The sequence below is a fragment of the Neodiprion fabricii genome, chromosome 2 (genome assembly GCF_021155785.1).
Source record: "Neodiprion fabricii isolate iyNeoFabr1 chromosome 2, iyNeoFabr1.1, whole genome shotgun sequence".
NCBI lineage: Eukaryota > Metazoa > Arthropoda > Insecta > Hymenoptera > Diprionidae > Neodiprion > Neodiprion fabricii.
This window is the reverse complement of record NC_060240.1, coordinates 41691268-41716004: the sequence shown is the minus strand read 5'-3', so window position 1 is coordinate 41716004 and position 24737 is coordinate 41691268. Positions and strand designations below refer to the sequence as shown.

The window sequence follows — 24737 nt, the reverse complement described above, 5'->3', positions numbered from 1 at the left end:
CGGGATTACCATTGGCCAGAAAATATTTCACTGGTCAATGGGGGCTGCGCGAATAGACGTCGGCGCATTCCGCCGACGAATAAGAAAGGCCGACGACGGTACAGGCGTCGGCATCTCGCGTAAGATTGTTCAAACGCCGGTAAGCGTGAACCGCAAAACGATGCCTGCGCGACGCATGGTACACCATGCGATTTGCCCATGACCGACAGCCGACAATCTTCACACTGACACGCGATTGGTGTGTGCTTTACTGACGATGAATGGAACGAAATGGTAGGAGCTCGTGCCGATTGTAGCTAAAGCGACGGTAAGTGTACCGTTTTTCTTTAACGTAGGTCACTGTGATACGTGTCTCAACTCCTTTTAGGCCAATCCAACAGCAAAAGAAGTTTCTGGAATCGTTTCAGTGTCGACTTGGGCTGCTTCTAACATCGGGGAATAGACCCGGCGCGCTTGAAACTACGCGGTCGTTTTCACCTGCAATTTGTTGGTTATCAAGGAGAAACATCGTTTTTTATTTCTATATGCGTAGGAGTTTGCGTTTTTTTCAACGATAGTTTCAAAACTATAGGTTACATGTGTGAAAGAACAGAGGAACGTATTCAAGGCAGAAATTACCAAACTTTCCGAAGAAATATCATTTTTCCATTAGGGTACCCCTGAAACCTAATTTTTTTTAGGAAAAAACCGTGTACTGCCACGGTCCACAAAAATGACAAATTATTTTTCTTTTTCCTCTTGAAAATTTTTTTATTCCAATAAAACTGAATTTGTTACAACGGAATTCGGGAAGGATGAACATCAAACGAATTTGACACATTATTAACCTTTTGTTCAAATTCACTAAATTTTCTGAAACCTTTGCCAACTTAATGTGAAAAAATCGGTGGTATCTACGACGGTAGGTTTCCGAATAATGAATCTTATGAATCAATAAATCGGTTGAAAAACAAGTACATAGAAATTCTTGTCGCAAAAAGTACTAAAAGTTATATCATCTATTATTACTACAGGATTAAACCTACGTTGACTTAAATGAAGTTTTCGAGTTCAAGATATACCGGACTTAAAAGAAGTCACTATAAGATATTGTCAAATTTATTCGTTAGTCTTCCTTTTCAAACCCCACTAACAAAATTCTGTTTCACTTGGTTTTACTGAAAGAGAAGAGGAAAAATAAAAAGGAATTTTCTTACTGTGAAACCTGGTAATACACGGTTTTGCCGTCAAAAAGTTGACTTTTCAGAGACGAAATCCACCCCATGCAAAAACTGACAGTTCATTTGGAAAATTTGAACATGATCACATCGATATATTCGTGATTTTTTAAAATCAATAATTGGTATTTGCATAAGTTATTTTCTCGACAAATGAAACAAAATGTGCAAATAGCCTACAAATCGTAAAATTTGCTCCTAGATTGATAGGATAAGAATGTTGGATCGTGTTGGATACATACATAAACAAAGCCTTGTAATGGTAGGGAAACCGCCTGCTCAGGATTTCAAATGATCAAGGTCACGAGCCAATGGTCGACTGAATTCATTCGATAATCAGGAATTATTATGCAACGTGTTTGACTTCAGAGGCATCTTGACTCTTTGAATATCTGCATAATTAATACACCTTGTCCAATTTCAGCGGAGTAAGCCGCGGAACAGTGGCGCAGGGAGCCTAGTCGTCGAACGAATGATACGTAAACTGATGAGACTAGCTCTCTGACACCTACGAAACGTTTGCAGGTCGACGGACCGATGAAATTTAATGACAGTCTGCAGTCTTCTCACTCCGAACAGACTCTTCAACAAGTTCTTTACCCCGAGTATTACGCGGAGGTGCCAGCAAAAGCGTTGGAGAATGGTTTGAGATCGTTCACTTCGTAGCGATTTCCGCACGGATGAAAACGCAAAGAATATTTTCCTCTCGCTTTCCCGTGGCAAAGTAATCCTGGAGAGATTACCGTCTGCGTACGTTTATTTATGCCCGGTTAAAAGGATTCTAATACATGTTGAGCATACGCATACCTACAGATACCTGTCGTAATTCAAAAGGATAGCTGCCATATTTTTTACGCTTATCTCTTCTGAGATTAGCATAAATATGAAAGTAAAATAGAGTCTGATTCGCGGATGAGGTGACGTTGAAACTTTTTTATTCATTTGAGAAGATGCGAGGCGCGCACTCTGTCTTCAAGAAAACAGTATAAGCTTAGAATAGAATACAAAAAGAATACATTCTGTCATAATTCCTACCGGTAGAAAAAAATAATCAAGGAAGCGTTAGTACAGACATTGAGAGCCTGGAAAACTTTCGATCAATCGAAACTTTGTAAAAATTAATTACTTGTTGTCTGAAACTTTGTAACGATGGTTGATCACGTTTACTGTTGTTTGGGAGTAGAGGGGCTGCGAGAGAGTAACAGCCCACCCTGCTTTCACCTAGGGGATGAGCTGGGCCTATAAGGTCCATTGAATAATTTCTTATTGTAGCTGACAGACTTACGGGATCTTGAAGGATTTTGGGTCTCCCGTTACTAATTGGTGGCCGTGAACGCTCAACCTTTTGGGGACCGGATTATAAAATAGCGTACGGAAAAATATTTTTCCATCCGAAATATATTTAAATTACTCCCTAGAACGCAAATCGACACGTAGATTGGAAAAAAAAAAAAAAAAAAAAAAAAAACGAATACTTTGACTTCGTATTTATTTTTCTGGCATTCTACGCATGAATTTTGAGTTCTCGCACTTGGCATAAGTCGCTACATCTACGTACTTAAGGGGACTACACTGGTAGAAATACCTGTCTTATTATCTGACAATTTCTACGTGGCGGTCGAAGTTCATAGGCCCATGGGGTGACCTGTTGAGAGACCCATATTTGGTATCTAAAGGCTTGAACTCGTTTTCACAACACCTTTACCGTAAGGTCCTTTGATATTTAAGGTATAAAATTACCCTCCTTCAATCCCAAAATGGTTGTTGTTTACAATGATGCAAATTATCGCCCGACGTATAACACCCAACCCTTGCGTATTGTTCTTTGATTTTTTTTAGCACGGCTGAACTGTTTGTAACGAAGCATCAAATTCGAAAACTAACATCTACGGTTATAAGTATCGATGCAAGCATGGGGACAAGTGTAGATAATCTCAGTTCATTCTCGAACAGTATGACTACGAATTCATCCGCTCTAGTTTTCACGGAATAAAATCTCTTGTCAGACAAGCTTTCAAATTCGACAAATGTACTCTCGCTGGAAAAACTCTCTCGACGAATAAACGAATGTGTACATATAATACAGTTCTCATAGTTACGTATGTTAAGGTGTACAGTGGAAGACGGAAAAAGAATATGTCGCCAACCAAGGCGTGTGTACGCGTAGCGTTATGGGATTACGTTCGTCGGAATTCAGTATCAATAATAAACCTAGTCAGTGTGCGTGTGCTTGTTTCGAATATGAATCTAGCAACGACAGAGCATCGATACTGGAGAAACGTGTACCGCGTCTAACAATGAGCCGCGAATTAAATGTTTCGAGCAGCTTGTTTCCAATCGCAGCGAATGTACCTCGAAGGACTCATCGTCAGCGCATTCGGGACTGCACGGGCTCTGCGTTGTAGGTGGATGTACTTCGGAGTCTATTTATCATAAGGAGCTGTATTAACGCATACCTCAGCGGCACCTGTCGTAAATCGTGGGGTGAAAGGTGTTTTATAGTGCAATACCGGGGATATTTCCCACGGACGGAGCGGACGACTCCGACTCACACTCTCGACTCTTTTCACCTGCAAAAAACGTGTCGCACGTGGTATTTCAACCGTTGCGTAAAGTGACGGATCGCGGAGCGAGCGACGCGCGACGTTAGGGATGTGAATCCGTCACTCGACGCCCATCCTGGCGCTCACTGCGGGGCAGGCACATAGATGGACAGTTCTGAAACGGTATTTCAGTTGAGCCGGGGATTTGGGGACGAATTTCCGGTTGCACCGCGAAATCAATATCGTTCACTGTCACTTCAGATCATCATCGATTATTTCCCGAATCCTGCACATTGATGCTTCTTCGTTTCCCAATGTCATTATTCATATCGCTCGGCAATATTTCGATACATGTATCGAACAAGCGTGAATCACACGATGTAGATGAGAAGAGGTTCGAGAAGACGGAAACGGAGATAGTTATATGAATATAGATAAATACAAGGAGAGACTTTTTGCATGAATGTTTGTTTTATTGCTTACCCGTAATCACACTGAAACGTACGAATTTGCGGATACCATTCGTACAGTAATGGGATATCATAGTGTTTCTATATGAATTATTATAACATTGTCGAACAAGACTTCAGAAACAGTATCATTTATTCTTGAAAAATTGGGAGTCTAACAAAGTAATAAGAATGAATAATGAGTCTTACGAAAATAACTCTGAATGTAAGTACTTTGAATAACATCAGTTGTCAGAAATATATGAAACTTTGATATTCTCAATGAGAACGCGGATTCGATTGAAAAGCACTTGTACTTCTTACAACTGGGATTTGAGAAAAAATTAAAGAGACAATACGAAAAATTGCTCACTGTTTCCGCACTTTTCCGATATTGACGATAAAATAATGTGAAAGAATCACGTTCGTATTATAGGTATGCGTCGAGAAAGGAAGTTGAGAATGATAGAGCGAGAGAGAGATGAAAGCGCGTTTATTCTAAACACATCGTAGGGCACGTTGGTCCCTGAGGATAATATTATGTCTGTGAGACTAAGTTGAACAGTTCTCAGCACACTGATATTCCTGAGCATAGTCCAGTATGATAACAATGAGCGTAAGATAGAAAATATCATAAAATAAAATAAAAACCCTACAAGAAAAAAACACATGTGCAATAAAATGTCACGAAGAAATATTTTAACAGATTAAAATATTACAAAATTGATAGCGGAGCGCGAGAAAATGAAAGCGTGGGAGGAGAGTACGATAGGAAGTACAGGGGGGGGTGGGAGGGGGAGAGGGAAAACGGTGAATTCCATAAATTTACATAATTGTGCCTACCTACAAATTCCGAACTTTGCCGGAAGGATTTGTGGGAGTGCGTCTTGGAGTTGTAACACAGGCGGCGAGGATTCGTTGATATAATTTAATGAATTATTTATCTATGAAAACGTGTGATTTAACTACATCTCTCCCCCACGGTCTGCTTATCGATCGTAATTCCAAACATTTTGGCAAAGAGGCGACCGCGGCTCTACGATTCTTCATTGTATTTAAAGGATACGAATGAATTCGCGCAACGTCAAAAGGCATCAAAGTGCTAGGCTGAACGGAATGACTGTTGATCCACCATCCGGTTCACGTCCTCCACGGTACGTGTGTTTTAGTACTTCTTTGAACGCGTATTATCATCAAGGAAGAATGTCCCGGTAGTTACGGGGCGGTAGTTTATTTTGATACTAGAGCGAAAACTGATAATAATCGGAATAGTCATGCCTCTCTCGAAACATCCGGGACGGTGTAAGGCCCCGTGTAGCGACAAGGAAGTCTATCCGAAGATTGACCAGTCCGAGCCGAAAATTATTCACCGGAGTATATAACGGTAGACGAACGGCGCGCGATTCCTACGAATATAATATTAATGCGCAATTCGCTCGACTGTCTCATCCAAGAACACGTACTACGGAATCTAATATTTATTTCCAGGCAGCGCGATACGTGGAACTCTCTGTCGCATCGAGTCAAGATGATACGGAATCTTCCCGGTCGCAGAATATTCTTTCGGAGAATAAACCAGCTGGACCGGCCGGAGGGACGACCGGATGGACGCAGCCCTTGGGGCCGAAGAGCACGGCTCGAATACACCCTGGTGTCTCGTTCTTGGAGTTTTTATTAATCCGATAGCTTCTCTCACTTACTCGCAGCGCAAGTGCTTCCTTACTCGCATCCTTGCTCGCGATCCACTTTTGACGTTGAACGTGAATGTCCGCATAAACGAGTACCAAGTTGTAATCCAACTGGTAATAGGACCAATCGGTTCAACGTGTCAAGTTGATAGGAAAAAAAAGGCGGGATTTCATGCTTGAGGTGAATGTAAATTTCATGCGAAATTTAATAGTACACTGCACTGGACGGCTCAAAAAACTATGTGGAAGCGTCGCGGAAGCTGGATGTACAAATGTACATACGTTACGCCAGCCCCCCGTCTTGACGAAATAATCGATTTTTTCAAGAACGTTCAAGTCGATCTTTACAAGCCTGTAACATTCCAACAATGTATAGCTTGCTCTAGACGCATGTATACGTACTGGTATACTAATTTTGTATTTAAAATACTATAATAGTGCATCTTTTATACATTCATGTACATATGGGGCCGTCTGGGTTAAATCAATCCGATCAAAACTCTGACCCTCTGAAAGGTGGCTACGCCATTGTGAAGGATTTTTCTTAGTTCATAACAATGAGCGCAATTCTTCTTACATTCCTCTCCGAAGACATTGGATGTTAGCGGTGGCTAGCAGCCAGTGAATCACATGCAGGAATTCACAGCGTTCAAGTTTTGATTCAGTATAACTTGAAAATAGATGCATCACGGAAAAAAGTTAGGCATAAAAAGAATTTAACTTTCACGTCCGACAAAATTCTTTTCACGAAACTCGGACATCGTCGGTCCCTGCATAAATTTCATCCGCATGCGAACGTCTAAACGTCATTGCATGGAAATCTACAAAAATTCACACACGCTCTTATGAATTAACACATATATTCCGCATATTTTGAACGTACCGAAAGAGGATCCGAATGTTGGTCGAATCGATTTTACGTGGAATTTCCCATACATTTGTATCTTCAACCAAGATGTTGGCGATACATGAGCTTGAATTAGAATCATAAGGACTCAAGCAGGGTAAGCTTTTGAACTTTTGTATTATCATTTTGAGTGGTTCCAACTTCTCACACGTACGTCCTCATGTATGTATACATGACATACGACGCGTGCGTACGCATACACACCCTTACAGCTGCAGCGGCTGGAAGCTAAAGTCAGGAACTTTCGGCGAGTCGCAATGGTAGCAATTTCACGAAATGTTGAATTAAAATTTGTCCTGAAATGCTCTCGGGTATATTCGCACGAGAAACGTAAAGTTGGTCTGTTCTTCACTTTTATTATTACTTTATTTTTTACTCCGCTTGGCTCCTCTTTCTGCTCCTCCTCTCGAGTGCTGGAAAAAGGCTCCCGTCGCGGATTCGCGTATGTTTCACGTAAATGACGTAACCACTTGTAGGTACTGTGTCGAGCATCAGTGTTGTATGAAAATATCGACCAGAGAGGCTGTACGAACGGATGGCAAGGCCACATAATTGATTAACAGAATGTACGGAGGAAGGAACAACGGGACATGAAAATTTTCCCTTACATGCACGTGACGGCCAGTGGGTGGATAGGCGCTGAAAGGCCAAATCGATCATTGACGATCACGTAGGTACCGAAAAGTCTTAGACTAGGGCAAAAAGGCTTCCTTAAAAATTCACGCCCAAAGGCCAACAGCTTGACCCGGACTTGTCGATATTTTCATCAAAACGCCAATAAATTCTTGACCAGAAGCTGTTTGGGTTTCAAAGGAACTGCCAATCCCTGTCTGTGCCATGAACCACCCCTGAAGAGCCTGGATTTAAGATTCTCCATTTTACCGAAAATATATTGGTTCGAGGCACCGCTCCCTCGGGATAGGTTAACTTTTTACTCGGTACGAGCGGCGAGGGGCGGACCGCGGAGGAGATGCAGGATGGGAAAGCCGCCGAGGCGGTGGCACTAGGGGTCCCGGGGAACGCATTGCTCAGATCCTCCGTCATTAAATATTTACGACGGATGGAGTCTATGAAACCGCAAAGAGTTTCGATCGGGTTCGGGGTTCGAGCCGTGGCAGTTCGGAGAATGAAAAAACATATCTCCGAGTGTAGAATTTCTCGCCTTGGTCACTCTGCTAGATGACCAGGGGGTTCAATACGGTGCGGGAGGGGATGGAACGTCTTGAACGTAAAAAATAATGGCACGGCTAAAATCTGACATCGTAAAGAAACAGTAGGCACGATATATCGAACACGTGAACGATATTTGAGAATTGATGCAAAATTGCTGTAAATTCAGTTGAAAGAGATCTTGAAAAATCTGCTTTTTCTTACTTCAATCTGTCTATAAGCCAGAATTTAAAATTTTGTTTTTCACAAATCTTCTATGTTGCGTATGGAATTCAGTCAGGTCCGAAGTACGTCGTATTATTCATAATAACAGTAACGTTCCTGGGTGGGTGAGACTGCCGAGTTTCCGACCTTGGGCAATATCTTAATATATATTATCCATACGCAATAACCGTGTGCATCCCATACAGCTTATATGTGGGTATAGGACGTGCCACACTTTTATATTTTACGATTGTTAATCGGGGCTCCATGAAACCTGAACTTTCTTATGAGTGATAAATTCTTTCTTAATATTTCTCGTAGGAGTACTTAGACTTTCTTCTCTGTTACCGGATACTGCGAGGTCTAGTTTGCTTTTCCTCTGTACAGTCATAGTAGATCCCCCCCACCCCCCCCCCCCCCCCCCCCCCCCCGTTACCCAAACTGAATATTCGTTAACTGGAAAGTCAGAAAGGTTATCCTTGTGAAATTGATTGACAATGTCTTCTAATCTAGTGATGACTTTCTTTACTATTCTCGATTCTCCGTTTGAATTAGAGCCTCAATCATTTTAATCTGTATATTTTTCCGGTCTTTGTTGGTTTTTATTTTGCTGAATTAGGTGCGTTGGCAGAAAGATATGACATGAAATAGCGAAACTTGGTATACTTGCTACACCGATTTCTATCGCTTCGGACTAATCACGAATAAGGTTGGCTTGATGGACACTGGCGTAAAAGTTGAAACACACCTACCTTGGACCGTTAATAATGAGAAACTTGGAAGGCTGTACGGTAAAAACACCATCTTGATTTTCGACGACAGTCCCTCTGTATACCGCCGTAATCGACATTTTTTCGGGATTCTTCGGAATTCGTAGAGGTGAAAATTTGGTCCATGGGAATTTGGCCGGTGCGCGTCACATACCCGGGCCAGTGTCTCTGCTGGGGGTAGTTCTTGCTCTCAAAAGCGACTCGTAAAATTGTAAAGGTAAACGGTTACGTGGTTTTCTGAGCGACAGCTTTTATACAGTTTAGCTAAGATTCTCCTGGCATGGATCCTAACGGATAAGAAACATTGTCTGCTCCCACGCTCCTGTAAGCACTGAATATTCACAACTAGAACAAACGATAAATAGGTAATAAAACACAGAATCGAGTGGAAATAAGTACGTTGGGTATCATGGGTGCGAAGAATTCACTCGTGATGGACACGATTTTTTTCCTTGTATAGTCCCTCTGAAAATTTGCTTTTCGCGCACGTGAAGCAGGCGCAACAATTGCCGTTTTCACGGCACGTCGCGAACTCTGCGCTCGGTAAAAATTCTTCAAAATCCGGTAAAGCAGGCGAAATGTATGTCCAGTTGCGACTGCGCGTGAAATTGTAATTTTGAGCCGGTTTCACATGCACGAAAATACGTTTTTTTCAAGGGGAGTCGGATAAAAAATATTTTCACGTCCGTAAGTAGTAGCACGAAATCATTACACGACACTTTTACGTGAAAAATTTGAAGATTGATGCGCGATGTTGAAAATAAAGTTGTCAACTGGTCGCGTATTTCATACAATTCACGTTACGCGTACCACGGACGAAGGCAAATTAGATCAGCTTCCGATGGATCAGCTAGCTTCTATTCAACCATTTTCGGTTACGCTACACTTCACTTCCGATGCGTTATTATTCAAAGTGAAGGCACGCCTTCGATTCAGATCGACCGTATATATTCACGCATCTGTGCATTATACGTTCGATTCCGCCGTAGCTACCTGCGTGGTGTGAAAGTTTGCTTTCCAGTAATGTCAAAGAACATATTTCACATCTCGTTGAGTACATTTCACAGCAATTTTCTTTACAGTAACCACTACATAAACTTGAAATTCTGTAGCGCTAGAAGGGTCACTGCTGGCAAAACACAGGCAAATTTTTTTTTACGGTGTGGCAACCGATGCATTTTCGATACAAGCAATAAAAGATACAGTGAAATTTTGCGATGTAAAGCAGTATTTTCTTCATTTCTTGGCTTCGCTGCAATTTCATCCGAAAAATTGAATCGATTCGTTAACGTCACTTGATCCTTATCAAGACTTTGCCGGATACAAAAATGATGGCTTGATACTAGACGGAAAAAAAAATTCTGTTCGGCGAGCTGTATTCTACAGCTCCAGTAACTATACGCACTCTACGGTCTATCTTGTAGTTACAGCAACTATATATTAGTCAGCTCTGATAGCTGCAAGTTGTTCAGCTCTCACAGCTGAATGGTTTTGCTCTAAGAGCTGTAAGTTGCGCTGTGCTCTGGTGCGTTGACATATTTCATAACCTTCAAATTTCATGAGTATGATTTAAATACAGTTGATAGATAATTGTTTAAATAGTCCATTCAAATATGTAAATGACACTGAATAAATAATGATAATAATGATGAAAAATAATACTAATAGCAATATAATTGTACTATTTAATAATAAGCGCTGTGAGCGGAGCCGAAAAATTCTGGTCTAGCTCTTCGAACGAAGCTGTTTAGCTGAGAGAGCTGAACAACGTACAGCTATGACAGCTGACTAACAGTCAGTTATACGAACCATGCAGTGCTCTTCCAATAACAGAACGTTTAGTTCGACGAACTGTTTACAAGTAACTATCTAATATTTAGTTCCACGAGCTGAATTTTTTTTTCCGTGTAGGTTCAACGATTCACCGAAATTCTGATGATTAATAATTACACTCAGATGCAGATTTAGTTAGTGGGGTATTTTGTATCAGAAGAGGGAATTAAAAAAAAAAAAATCAATAGAAGAGTCGGGAACAAGAGCATCCATTTGGGCGGCGATGTTGTAAATCTACGGATATCCTTGTATCCGCCACGAGGAAACAGAGATCAGCTTGAACTCCAATAGAACTATCCCTGGCATCAGTCCACCGGGTATGCTTCCCTCAATCTTTGAATCTTTATGGGACCTGGGCGTTCACCACACTTTACGAGCCTCTCCGTTCTCAGTACCTTCCCTACTGACCTTTGCCAAGCCCAGGTCTCAAGTGGAGACTCGCGTCGAAACTCTACCTTATTCGATGCAGAAAATGCAGTCGCAAATCCGGTGCAACGATCCATAAAGTGGTACGGAAGCTAAGATCAAGTTTCCAACCGACTAGTTGAGGCAAGAACATGTTTCCAAATTCGTCGTACAAGTTTTCCCTTTTCGTGCTCAACAGCGATGGTATTCCGTGATTCTGGATAATTTTCATTGTGCTCATCGGCGATAATAATAACAACAATGCTAATAATAGTAACAAGAACAGTAATAGCAACAACGACGAGGAGTACGATCGCTGCTGCGTTGCCACACCCAAAAGGGTGTATCCCCAGGAAGCTATTCAAAGCCTATGTGGCATAAGGAGGGAAGGCACAGTAATCGTCATTATGCGTTTGCAATTTGCACGGGGCGCAAGAAAAAAGGGTGGAACACCTTGCCCGGGTGTAACCAGAGTCAGTTCAAACCACAGCTTGTCGATTCGGCGCATGAACGACGTGACCTGTCTGCAATTTTTTTTTTTTTTTTTTGACTCAAATGGTGTATCACTGTTTCACAGAGAAAAAAAAAAGGAAAGTGTATAATAATGAGGCACAGAAAAATATGCTCAGACTTATCTCGGATTAGTATCTATCGATATCGCTCTGTGAGCTCCGGATGAATTTAAATACCCAGGTGAGAAGCGTGGCGTAAATTGACAAGGCCTTGGGTGAGTGGAAAGGATCGCCCAGATCCCAAAATTGAGCTCTGGGTAACATCTTTCAAGGCTACATTAATCACATTGTTCATTACGTCAGTTATAAGCATAATTAGCTGGACGATATCCGCAATTGGAGCACACATTGTGAAGCAAGCAGACGTTTTCTCTCACTTTCGTTAGTTATCAACGCGCAGATACGCAAACCACATCTACAGCCAATGCTCGAAGTTTTCCGGACTTCGGTCTTTGACGACAAAAATTTCGATCGACCCCTTCTCGAGAGGAGTCCGACTGTGATATTGTTGATCGTAAATTCTTAAAGGTACTTGGCCTGGCGGGGGTGCGAGAGCCCAGGTGGCGCAGGTGAAACCGCCTTAGCACCAGTCGTTTACGTGATGAACTAATGCATAAGTAAAACCCTCTCTTCGTGAAATACGTAAAGCGATACACATGCTACTCGATATGTACGCGTCTATAGATGGGCGCAACTTCTTCGAGCAAAAAAAAAAACCTGCCGAATTCATTACATTGTAGAATTCTTACCCAACGTTTCTCCCGCAATGACTGATTACTTATTTTCGGTGGATGCCTTGACTTGAAATGGTTGACTTTATTTCAAGTTATTCTACAATAAGTATACTACATATTCCTGTACGTTACTGTCTGTGTGTTTCCCGCCTTCGAGCATTAAATATTTGTATCCCACTGCTGTCATATGTATACCATCGTGTCTTATGTTCGTCTGTTTCCAGAAACCCAGTTACCTCACGAACGTCTCCATGGAAAACACAAAAATATTTCCCAAGTATCGCAAATGCGTTTGACGAACATCTAACTAATGCAAATACGAAAATATCTTCGGAAGACATATCGAAAAGACGTCTTTTATAATTATGTTAAATTATATTTCACTGCTGCATCTTCTCGATATCGGATTTTCGTTATCCTTGTTCTGATACGTTTTTTTTTTGCCTCAGCTTCTACGTATTTGGGTATCCTCTCCGTGATATTACGCTCTACTACATTATCACAGTCTAATTTTCAGTGTACCGAAGGCTATTAGGAACACTAATAGGTTACCTCCTGTTAGAAGACCGTAAAAAAATCTTCAGTTTTGTACAGAAATTGAATTATCGGGAGACTTTTCAGCTGGGAGCCGTTTCACCGATCTGTGTATTACAAGATTTGAACGTGACCCGAATAGGAGAGGTTCACTTTGGATACAATCATCGTTGAGTACCACGACGTTTATGATCCAGGAGTCGGTGAAGCCATAGAATTTGCTGGAGCTGAAAGAGTATGGGCACGTTGAATCAAGAAGACCGGGGGATGTTACCCAACAATCACAGAATATTGAATCTACCTCCTGAGAGTTACCAGCTAGTTCAATTTGCAAATGACCATTTCCTAACATGCCTGCCTGTGCCTACCTTCACATTGATCGTACGAAATCCGGGTGAAAATCGTCGCACATGTAATGTATTGATCTCGCATTGTCACGTCCAGACGACAGTTGATTCTCGTTGTCTCCGGTTAGTTTTATTATCGCTTCGGGGATTTCGAATGTGAGAACATCCATAAACGATTTTTGAACATAACTATAAATTATGCAATTAACTGTGGGGCTGTGAGCTATTAAAGTTACGTAAATTGATAGGTGAAATCGTCGTATAGTTATTCATGTGGAATGGCCTTGAACGCGGTTCGTTTGCAGTGTTGTGCGATATGAGTCGGAAACACTGGGAAACACAGGTCATGACCATTTATTAACGGGACGAGACTCGGAATTTCACCGATAGATGATACTGAGTTCTTTAAATATATGTAGAGCATTGAAGAAAGAGACGAAAACGGTAGGGGCATGTAGACATAAGGATTTACGAGAAATCATCTACTTTTATCGAGGTAATAAACTTTTATGGGAATTCTGGTGGGCTTCGCCGTTAGTTGATTTTGGTTGGCCGTGGGTATAACCTTGGCCATATCACACATCGAGGGCTGAATCTTCCGCTTCGCCATCTATCGAATAATACAGATACTCTTGAGGACAATTTTATTTTTTATTTTCGTTTAATACAACGTAAACGATTTGATCTAATGGAACAACGGATCGTCAGTTACTTTTATCCGTGGTAAAATTGTACAAGCGAAGAAAAATTCTTTCTCTGCATGGAAAAAAAATTTGGTCGCTATCCCGATTTCGGGAAGCCAGATCGGGAGTGTTAAGGCTAGCGAATCAACGAGTTGACGGCTGCTTTATTCGTGATATAAGTCAAACTTCTCATTGGCGAATCGTTTATAACTATAATAATTCTTTGTGAAGGGAATCTCAAAGGATTCTAGCAATTGAAGCCTAAGGAGGCCTGACATGACCATGCAACAACGCATACTCATTGTTAGTGAGAGAAAAGGTCAGCGGTTAGCCGACGATATGGAGGCAAGAAAAATCGAGTACACAAATAATATCCAATCACGGGTAGGCCTGCGGTTATGATTTGAATTGGGCCTCAAGCTCCAGGATCCCTGCCAGGGGTAACTGGCAAGTAGATGGTCAAACAGACAGGCAGGTAGACATACGATAATTGAATACGAGCTACATCATCGCATTCAATGGATGCATCAACCCTAATTATACTTACGTATTGCGATTACGAGTGGTGACTTACTAAACTCGGTCGGAAAATAATTCAACGATAAATTCATATTAATAAGGCACGGATTTTGACTCTCTCAATTGATTCGTTGGTCAAAATTTGGTGAGTCGTTTTCATGCGTAAAAGTTCTGAAAACAACTACGGCCAGCATGACTTAAACACTCTTGTGATTCGAAACCTATCCACTCTCTGAACATGAATCAGTTATAAGAACAACATTGGAAGTCATCAGTGTCTATACGCTGGAAATGAGTGAAATATCGGTGAATCGTAAATGTACATGTACTAGTTTTTTTTTTCAACAGTATACTTGTAACTGTGTATCTGTGAAATTTCACCAATTCAAATTTAAAGAGCACGGTAATTCTATTTTCCAGCACTAGAGCCAATTGAAATTAAGTATCATAGCGATATACTTACATGTCATTGCACATATTTTATCGACGAATGGGTAAGGATGAGTATACCATCCAATTGTGAAATCATACGTACTCAGCACGGCGCCTCGTAACGTTTAAAACTCATCTGCGTCATTGATACTGCAAGCACCCTTTCTCTCCGCGAAAACAGGTAGGTACGCTACATCGGCGAGTGCTAAACTTTCATTTGTTGCTCTCTGAATGTTCACTTTCACGCGAACATCTTCCGGCGTTGTTTACGAACGATGTGACCTCAATAATGGCGATGGTTGTCATGAATATCAATTTAGTGGTCAGACTGGACGATTGATCACATCAATTACGTTCAGTATTTTTCCACTGAAAGTCGTTTCTAAAGCGTGAGGAAATATTACTATTAATAATTATCTACTTGGACACGTTGCAGGACATGGTGAAGAATGTAACAAACCGTAGGATCGAGTTAATTTTATTGGCCATCGCTTTAATGGAAACGAGATTGAAAACAGGACAATCACAGAGTGCTAACTCGATAAGAGTACTTCTTATTAACCAACCCAGATGGCAAGTATATTCTGAATATGTATATATATATATATATATATATATATATATATATATATATATATATATATATATATTCATCATAGGTGTATATATGCGTATGTGTCAATGTTCTTTCACTTGTAGCGCGTAATTTAACGTCTACTCGAACTAAAAACACGCCTGAATTTGCTTTGGACTCAAGGTTTCCATCTTCTTGCAAGGATATTACTGCGTAAGCTTCACAAAATTTATTCATATTTACCTGCCACTTCAATTTTGATGTTCATACTATTACCCTTTTTTGAACGAAAGTCTAGAGATATTCAAAAAATTGTTTTGTATGTATTTCCATTGAATAACTGAATTTTGGATACATGATCGAGAGTAGTTGAAGTTATAATACTTTCGTATCACGTCTCTACTGAATACTTGATGTATCACTAAAATTTTGAACCACGCTGTTCCTCATTAATTTAGGCTACACAAAATAATTATTGAAAATTTTAAAAATACACCATTGAGGACCCGAAAGCGGTAGAAACATGGAATTTTTTTCATGCATCATTTCCACCTAATGCTTTATTTTTCAGCAAACCTTCATCCAATTTTATGAAGTCGTTTTCTCGGAATTCGGGATACAACATTTGTAGTTGCTGGTCAACGCTAGAAAACAATTGTGGGAGTGATAAACCGTATTTTCAAAGCGAAGGTAATATTTTTTTCCGGAGTCACGTTTTTCTCGACGACAAATAAAATAGTAACTTCGTTTCACAGTAGCGCATAAGACTGGAGAATGGCGAAGGTTACGGGCAGAATAATATTGCTGGGATCATCCTTTGTGCACATATGAATCGAAATAATATAAACAAGCGGGATGTAGAAGGGGTTAATATCTTGTATTACCACATTGTCACGAGAATTGAACAGTCATATTACGCAAGATTTGCGTTTTAGAGCCGCGGAGGGTTTATTCGGCTCATCTCGCATTTTCTTATCCTATCGAAGGGATTCAACGGTATTTACATAAAGCTCGAAAGCTTGCATCTTGCACACGACTTTGGAATTTACTTCTCCCGACGAAATCGTCAATTGAGCAACTTTTAGCATAGAAGCGATCTTCGTTTATTCTTACGTTGTGATTATTCCCCGAGTTGGTGAAATTTTTTATATCATTTATCCTTATTCTACATCAAGGAAAAATACTCCAATTCTCGCTGTAGATGGATCTCTGTTAAAAAGTTGCGAAACAAATTCGATTACACAGAGCTGAGAAAGTATTTCTTTGAATCATCACGAATAGTACTTAGTCTCTGGTTGAACTTATGTAAAAAGGTTCGAACACCAAATATACAAATTAGCCTAGAAATCACTAAAAAAGTAGGAAGAAAGTAACGCCTTTGGGTTTTTGCCCAAAATTTTGACGATTTTGAATACAGCTGGAATTTTTCCTTTAATGCACTACATCGAGGCAATTTCGCGAGAGGAATCAATTCCGCGTAATCTGAATACGCTGTGAGCAACGGATCGTAAGTTACAGCTAAAAAATTGAAGATCATCTGTATAATTCCTCTGCTATTGGTTCGGCGCTCGTTTTGATGTATGTTTTACATTCCTGAGGGTCCAATTAGTGGAAAAAGAGCCCTGCAAAACGATTCCGAGACGAAAAGTTTCCAAGCTCTGAAAAAGGTCGATCATTTCTCGACCGGATCGTTTGAATGAACATTTTTGCTCTCAGAATTAACTGTTACTTGCATGAATTTTTTTTCCATCCCAGTTGTCCCGACAATGGACGGTTCTGGTAGGTTGTAAGTCTCATCGAAATGAATAGAATATCACAGTTGGAAGTGAATTTAACGTAGTCTGAAAGTGACTTTATTAAGCTGGTTTCAGCTTACCATAAAAGTATTACAGTTTAATACTGATTGACATTGCTCTTCCGATTCTGGCACCGAACTCCTCAAATGCAAGTGAATAATTATCGCCACTTGCAACCGTGCCACTTATATCAGCGTCGCCGGAAAAATGCATTACACCACATACCTATATAATTAGGTATACACTTTCATTTTTACGCAGTGAACTTTCTCGTCGAGTTTCGCATCTCACGGTCGGCTTCATTAGTACGAGTTCGATACCTGGAAATAAGCATATCGTTTGAATCCCAATTACAAAATGATCACGGAATCGTCTGCCTATCGCGATTTGGTTTCAAGGAAGATTATTCGTCGCAACGTCATAGGGACTGCATCGCAATACCTATGAAGAGCAATACTCTCGTGAGAGCAATCGAGTCGTTGGATGAAAATCCAATTGACCCCTCGCGCTATTCCGACACGTCACCATTCATCGTCAGATAAAGCTTAGCGATTCCACCCTTAACCGTAAGCCCGATAACGGGATACTCGTCAATCTCCACTCGCAGGACGGATTGGGAAACATTACGGTAACCCGGAAACCAAATCATCCCGATGTGAAATTCCTGAAATAGCGTCGCATCGTCAATATGGGACACTTCCTATCACCCCAGAATTCGACGTCTTCGAATCACCAGCTTTTAATCTGGAATTAATTAGTCAACGTTAGCAACAGATATAGTACGCCTATTTTCATTTCCACTTCACTTTCAGTATAGCTGCAACACGTTATACATTACGAGTATATACCTTTAAATTTTCAAAAACATCTTTTCTTCGTACTATTAAATTACCCTCATTTAATAAAGAAGCTCAGTACTTGATCCAGTATTTATCAGTTACTGTGTGCACATCTTACCAATTAAACAAATGTATTTTTACAAGTGCCATCTAAATATATAAAAGTTTGCAAATAACTACAGTTTATTGACCCGCAGTGTAACCAGCTGTCTTTCCTTGAATTGGGTGTATTGACATAGGATGTTATAGGGTATCAAGGAATCAGTTCTATCCTTATTCAAAATCGCTAAATTTTCGACCGAAGAAATTCAAAGGGGTTAGTCTTTCTTTTTCAACGACTTTTGAGTCTGAAGCTTTTTGTCTTGGAGTCGATTCTCACAATGCTTTTCAGGCTAATTGGACCCCAAGGCAGGCAATAAAGGCGTTTGAAACCTCGTAGGAGCAACAGCTGCGGAGATACGAAAAAATTTCCCGTTTTTGGGCTGTAAGTTTTGATCAGCTGCTCGAAGCGATTCCAAACTATGCGCAATGGATTCCTTTTCCAAAATCACGTTGATACTGGACGTTATAGGGGTTCGATTGTGTTCAATGATCCCACGAAGCCGGAGAAGTAAGATTCAGTAAAATCCATCCAACCCACCGTATCTTACACTTGCGCAGTTCGCATGTATCAGTGATTTATATTTTCTTTACGAAAAAAGAATTGCGATTGTATCTTCGGAGCATCAGGCCTCAGGTGCAGCTGTATAAAATATTTGAATTAAAATTATCGAACAAAGTACTGTTTAACGAACTTTAGCGTGACCAACTTCTGTATCCGCGAGAAATACATTTTTCACTACAAAACGCAAAGAACTACAGATGCACCACTTTCCATGAATTAAACAATACTTTCCTCACTGTCAGTTACTTAATCAAAGATAAAGCTTCCTCGAAAAACTCCAGTTGATTGCTTATTGTCAAAGAACCAAATCAAATTTCTTTCACTTCTTCCTCGCTCTCAATTTTCCACCCATGCATTTATACGCAGATTCGATGTAACCGGAGTACGCGGCGCTGCACAGGTAGGTAGCTGCTTAACATCTGACAATGAGTAGCAGCCAGGCTTGTGAAATAATTCTTTCGAGCGTTGTGGTGTTGGCCTTATCGCAGCTTCCCCGAGCCCTCGCATCTGCAGTTTATGGTTCACCGTGCATTAAAACTTTCACGTCATTATAAAGCGTAATACATAAAGTTCACGCAAGTACTCAAACCGTGGCACTTCACGCTGGGGGCCTCTACCTTCTCCTCTCATCAGATTTTCCGAAATCACCGGCCAGGGACGCATTGCTAAGAAAATGTTAATATTGCAAATGCACTCAAGCGCCTCAAAACGCGTTCGTGCTACCTCGCTGTAGCGACCTCTGTCGCGTTCCTACATGTGCACGTCTTGTTTCATGCTGTGAGGTTTGCCGAATGTGGTCGTACAGCCCTTGTGGTGCACATGCAAGTGGATGATGTGGCACAAAAATTTTACTTCTGTTGTAATGTTTATCAGAGGCTTATGCTGTAGCGTGTAAATTTTTTCGTCGATGACTCGAGGTGTGGAAACTTGATTTAAAATTAACCTAACAATATTCGCGCCGCGCAGCACACTTCGTATCACCCATTATATTATACCTGGGGCTAAAACTTTCTCACCGAGGATTGCCTTTCTATTCAAAGATTATCAAATTATTTTCCACACAAGGTTCCCACATTTCGCTTGATATGTTCCATATGTTCGATATCAGAAGTTCGGATCTTGCGAGAAGGAAGCATCGTTTGAAACTCTTAACACAATTCCAAATGCGTAGGTTACCGCCCATTGTCGTTGAATTTCACTGAGCAGTTTCTTTTCGTCGTACGGAAAAAGCAAAAAGGAATGCAGGTACCGGATGGATGAGTTTGGTCTTGGTGGGATTCTAATTCGACATCAATTGACCTCTGTGAAAGTACTGTCATGAGTGAAAAAAGCACGAGTTAAGAATTATGTGAGAAAGTGAGACGGCAAACTCTCTACTACGATCCAATGCTCAAGGCAGCCCGCGTTATCGTGTTTCGCATATAAATGTCTAGTCTCTGATCTCATTGGATGTATTGCACCACCAAGAGAGTCGAATGAAAACGAACAGACAACGGAGAAAAAGTTTTAAGGACGTTGAGCGGTGGTGAAGAATATTAGGCAGAATCAATTGTAGAAATATTAGCTGAATTTATCAAGATAGCGTACTGTCCATTGAACAGACAGCTTATGGCTGTAGACGAAAAATTTTCCAACAACTGGATCCCAAGGTATCTGTAATCTCGATTAGCAGACAATAGTTTTATTACGCGTGAGGACAATATGTACGGATAAAACCATTTTGGCAGTTCACCGTTCAAGGAATGAGCTCTGTAACTTATAGACGGGCTGGACCTCATCTGATCAGCTGGTTTCCCAGGTACTTGAATCGTCAACAAGTCACTTTATCACGATATTCTTCGAATATTAGGAATTCTACACTATGATAACGCATTATTCTTAATCACCCCGCAGCAAGACACTCGATCATCTGGACTTGAACGGCGTCACAGAGATATGTTACTACTTCAAGTAAAATTAGTGACTGTGGCACAGTTTTTTGAATGCTCAGTAAGTCGTTTGAACGCTATTGGACTGAAAAAACAATTTACCCCATGAATTCAGGCTCTACACTCGGAGGCGATGAGGTTATAATACATCTTGAAATGTGTTCTATTTTCTAAATCTAAGGTTCAGAATTTTACAGCGACACCGGATAGATTCGGTAAGTCCCGCCACCAGTGCCGCTGGATAGGTAACCGAAGTTTCATTTTAGGTTTGTATTACCGTAAAAAGCTAGCTTCGGTTACCTGCCTGCTCGCTCGCAGAGGCGATATTCACCGAATCCTCCCAGTACGCCGAACCCTAATGTATTACTAATACGTTATTAGTACGTTCATTTCAATATTGAAAGTTAGGTGTTTATCCCCTCGCCAAGATCCCGGTTTCTCGTTTCGTCCGTGAGTCATTGCTAAATGATTTGTACGACGAACATAGACGGAATTGTGCAAAAATACGATTCACAAGCCAGTCCTCGTTACACCAAATGTGAATATTTTTCGAACCATCCTTTCTGATCGCGAACACAAGTGAAGATTTCAATATACCGGTTGTGTGGAATATACTTTCACACGTATACTGCACCGTCATCCCGGATCATCGTTGAACCCTTTCCACTTATAAATTTGTGTTATACCACCCCAGCGATATGGCGGAGGAGAAATCTTTCACCATCCTCCCCTCTGTAGGATAAATATTGTCTGAAGAAAATTGGCCACCTCCCACTTCGTTCGAGCTTTCGCAGCCCTCGTACTCAAGCAGATCGCAGGTTTCGGAACCTCTGTCATGCCTCACAGGCGAGACATTCATTGTGAGAACCATGCTCATCACCATTCCCGTTTACTCAAATACGAACGATCTATGCTAAGAACACAAGACTGGTTTTAATTGAATCACGTACACCCGGGTTAAAACAGAGCGAACAACCGGCATGAACTGTGCTTGCGAAATCTTATATCAAACACATACAAACCTGAACCGCTGAAATGATCAATTAATTTTGCGTCGAGTTCAAGATCAAATTTAATATCGCCCAGAGGTTGTCGTAAATTCCATCGCGTTCCCCAAGTCTGCGCCATTGATTCAAAATCGCGCTATGCCGTTCTTGCGACATCACAATTTCAAGCACCTTTCAAAGGAGGTAATCACATTGAATAATAGTAACCAAGGTGCAGCGGTGCCTCGTACGAAATCATATAGCGGTAAGAAGAATTCAAGTAACAACGCTCAAGTAACAAACAAGCCTAAAGCTTCGATGCAAACCGTGTTTTGCAGGCAGTCGAAAGCTGCACCATGTAACGTAGAATCTTCAAAGTTACGTTGCGTGTACTCGCTGTAACGTTGGCTACGTCGCTCGCCAGCCGCATCTCTCCGGCTTCGTGAAAGAGCAACAACCTCGAGGAACAGTCTACCTGTGCCCGGCGTGAACCAGTACCGTTATCTTTCTCTAACGAGTGCAGTGGAGGCGCGCAGGTCGCATTATACGGGGACCCCTGATTCAGAAGAGAATTGCGACGATGCGCCAATGCTGTGAAAGCAGCGAGAAATGCACGCGTGCAGTACGCGTGGACGGATGCGTACGCGCGCGTACATCGTGCTGCGAGAAAGTGAATCCCGAAAGAAAACCACGGTACTGAAATAAAGAGAATCCGGTATTAACGGATAGAAAGATTTAATCCATGAGGGTCCACAGCCGTTCTTAGTCCGAAAGCCGGAACACCTTTATGGCTCAGATTAGAAACAGAATAGTGATCCTGGTATTCGAGGATAATGATTGAGGCCAATCCTGTTCCGTGTCATGAATCATCTTCGACCAAGCTCGCGCTCGAATGGCTTGATGTAAAAATTCATTGGCAGCTGCACAGCTCAGGTGTTTTGTCGGAGAATAATTTATTCGAGAGATTCGTGATGTGGAGTGGAGAAAGTCAAGTGCAAACGGTACGCTTACCAGCGAATTAAACTGATAATTACTTACCATCCGCAACCTGGGCACAAAAATTATTAGGCATGCACACGATAGAGGTATATACGCTGGCTTTAAGGGTGTATTCTAATCTAGAGGCCGAAATTTCGAGCTTGACAAGAAAATAGTACCATACTCTTACCATCCATTTTTGACTGTCTTTTTATTGTTCTTTCAATAGCTTGGAGAAAAAAAAAATATTTATGAAAAAAAAAAAATTTTTTTTAAACTTATGCGCCTCTGAATGCGGCAGTGAAAAAAAAGTATTGAAGCGATTGATTCCGATGCTCCCATTCGTCTGAAACAGAAATTAAACTAATTCTCTTCATCAATAAGAATGCCATTACGGCAGTTGTTGAAGAGAGCAAAAAAGTTACTCAAATTTCTAGACCAAAATACTCCCTTGAATGTTGTAAAATTATTACTGGGCTCAGGTCAAGTGTTTCTAGATTTTTTATCATTCTGTCAAACTTTAGGAAAGAAGTTTGTGACCGGGAGGTAGATTGAAAATGAAAGGTTCGTCGAAGTTCCGGTCAGGAAGAAGAAGAATTTAATAGTTGAAAAACGTGAATATACAAAATCGACGTATCGGCCGGGCCCTGCCGACCATCCTCAGGAAATAAAATAAAAAAAAAAAAAAAAAAAAAAAAATGACAACCGGTACATGCTTAGATGTTGTTAGTGGTACAGCATTTCGGACGGAAGTCCGAACTTCCGTCCGAAATGCTGTACCACTAACAACATCTAAGCATGTACCGGTTGTCATTTTTTTTATTTTATTTCCTGAGGATGGTCGGCAGGGCCCGGCCGAAACGTCGATTTTGTATATTCACGTTTTTCAACTATTAAATTCTTCTTCTTCCTGACCGGAACTTCGACGAACCTTTCATTTTCATTCTGTCAAACGGTGTGTTTCTACGAGAAATTCAGTCACCCCGAATAATATTCCATTATCAGAACCTCACAGAGAGAATATGAATATCAATAGTAGGTACAGGCAACACAGTAGGTGTGCTTATTTTAACTATTACCATATATCGAATGCCTGATCAAATGCAGAACCCGAGAAGTCATATTAACCGATATACCTATTGCGCTGCAGATAATCGAGCTTTTGCGGTTGTTGAGAACCGAATATTTCGTCGCTTCGGTAAAAATTTGAGGTCTAAGAAATGCAGATTTTTAGATACATACCTACCTTGAACCTTTGCTCTTCTATCTGGAAGCACATTTGGTGAGATTGTATACACATGTACAGTTCATTATGTTGCAATAAACACGTTTTGATCAAAACCAGTTTCTGCTGGTGTTGTGTTTTATTTTTTCACAACTAGCTCGACATCGAGAATTAACATTTCGTTTCTGTAGGTTATGATTAAGAAGCTTTCATGGTAAAAATATAGAATTTGGAAAGCTCGAAAGAGATCATCCGAAAGTACGAATTGGGAAATTAATAAGACCCGAGAGAAATTTAGGTGAAAGCCAGCTTGAAGTTGTACCTACCGTGATTCCGAGAGCAGACGAAGCTCGGTAGGATAGAATAGCACCGGAGTTTTACGCGGGGTGATGTGCCGTGACAAACGCGAACGATCAAGTGACGAGTTGTTCAGTAGCGCAAGGGTGTACACACATGTTCCCTTGTTTGCACGTGTATGTACGCCTTGGGTTTGGGGCTAGAGAGCCTCGGGCGAGGTAGAAATCGCGGATGTTCGTTGAAACATGGCCGCGTCACCGGTAAATAGCTTTCCTTATGTCACCTTGTTCACGAGCGAGTGGAACGTCAAACTTTCCTACGTATCGTTGTAATTTTAGAAGCGTGTAGAAATGACAAGGTACCGAGGATGGGAGGAAAGAAAGCGGTCCGAATTTTCAGGTAATGTCACGTTCCCAGCGACAAATCGTTGTTCTCAGAAATTCCTTGTGTTCTATATCACCGGAGTGCAGTCAAAATATATGGACGGTGATCCCTTAACATCA

General features: G+C 41.0%; 1 long non-coding RNA gene across 1 annotated transcript; it reads right to left on the bottom strand.

Annotated features, from left to right (window-relative positions):
• Window positions 1–6316: 6316 nt before the first annotated feature.
• On the bottom strand, window positions 6317–23360 carry LOC124176886. Its single transcript, XR_006869485.1, has 3 exons — window positions 23232–23360; window positions 8836–8843; window positions 6317–6326 (listed from the first exon to the last, which is right to left on the bottom strand). It is a non-coding gene; the product is annotated as an uncharacterized LOC124176886 (long non-coding RNA).
• Between the last annotated feature and the right edge of the window lie 1377 nt (window positions 23361–24737).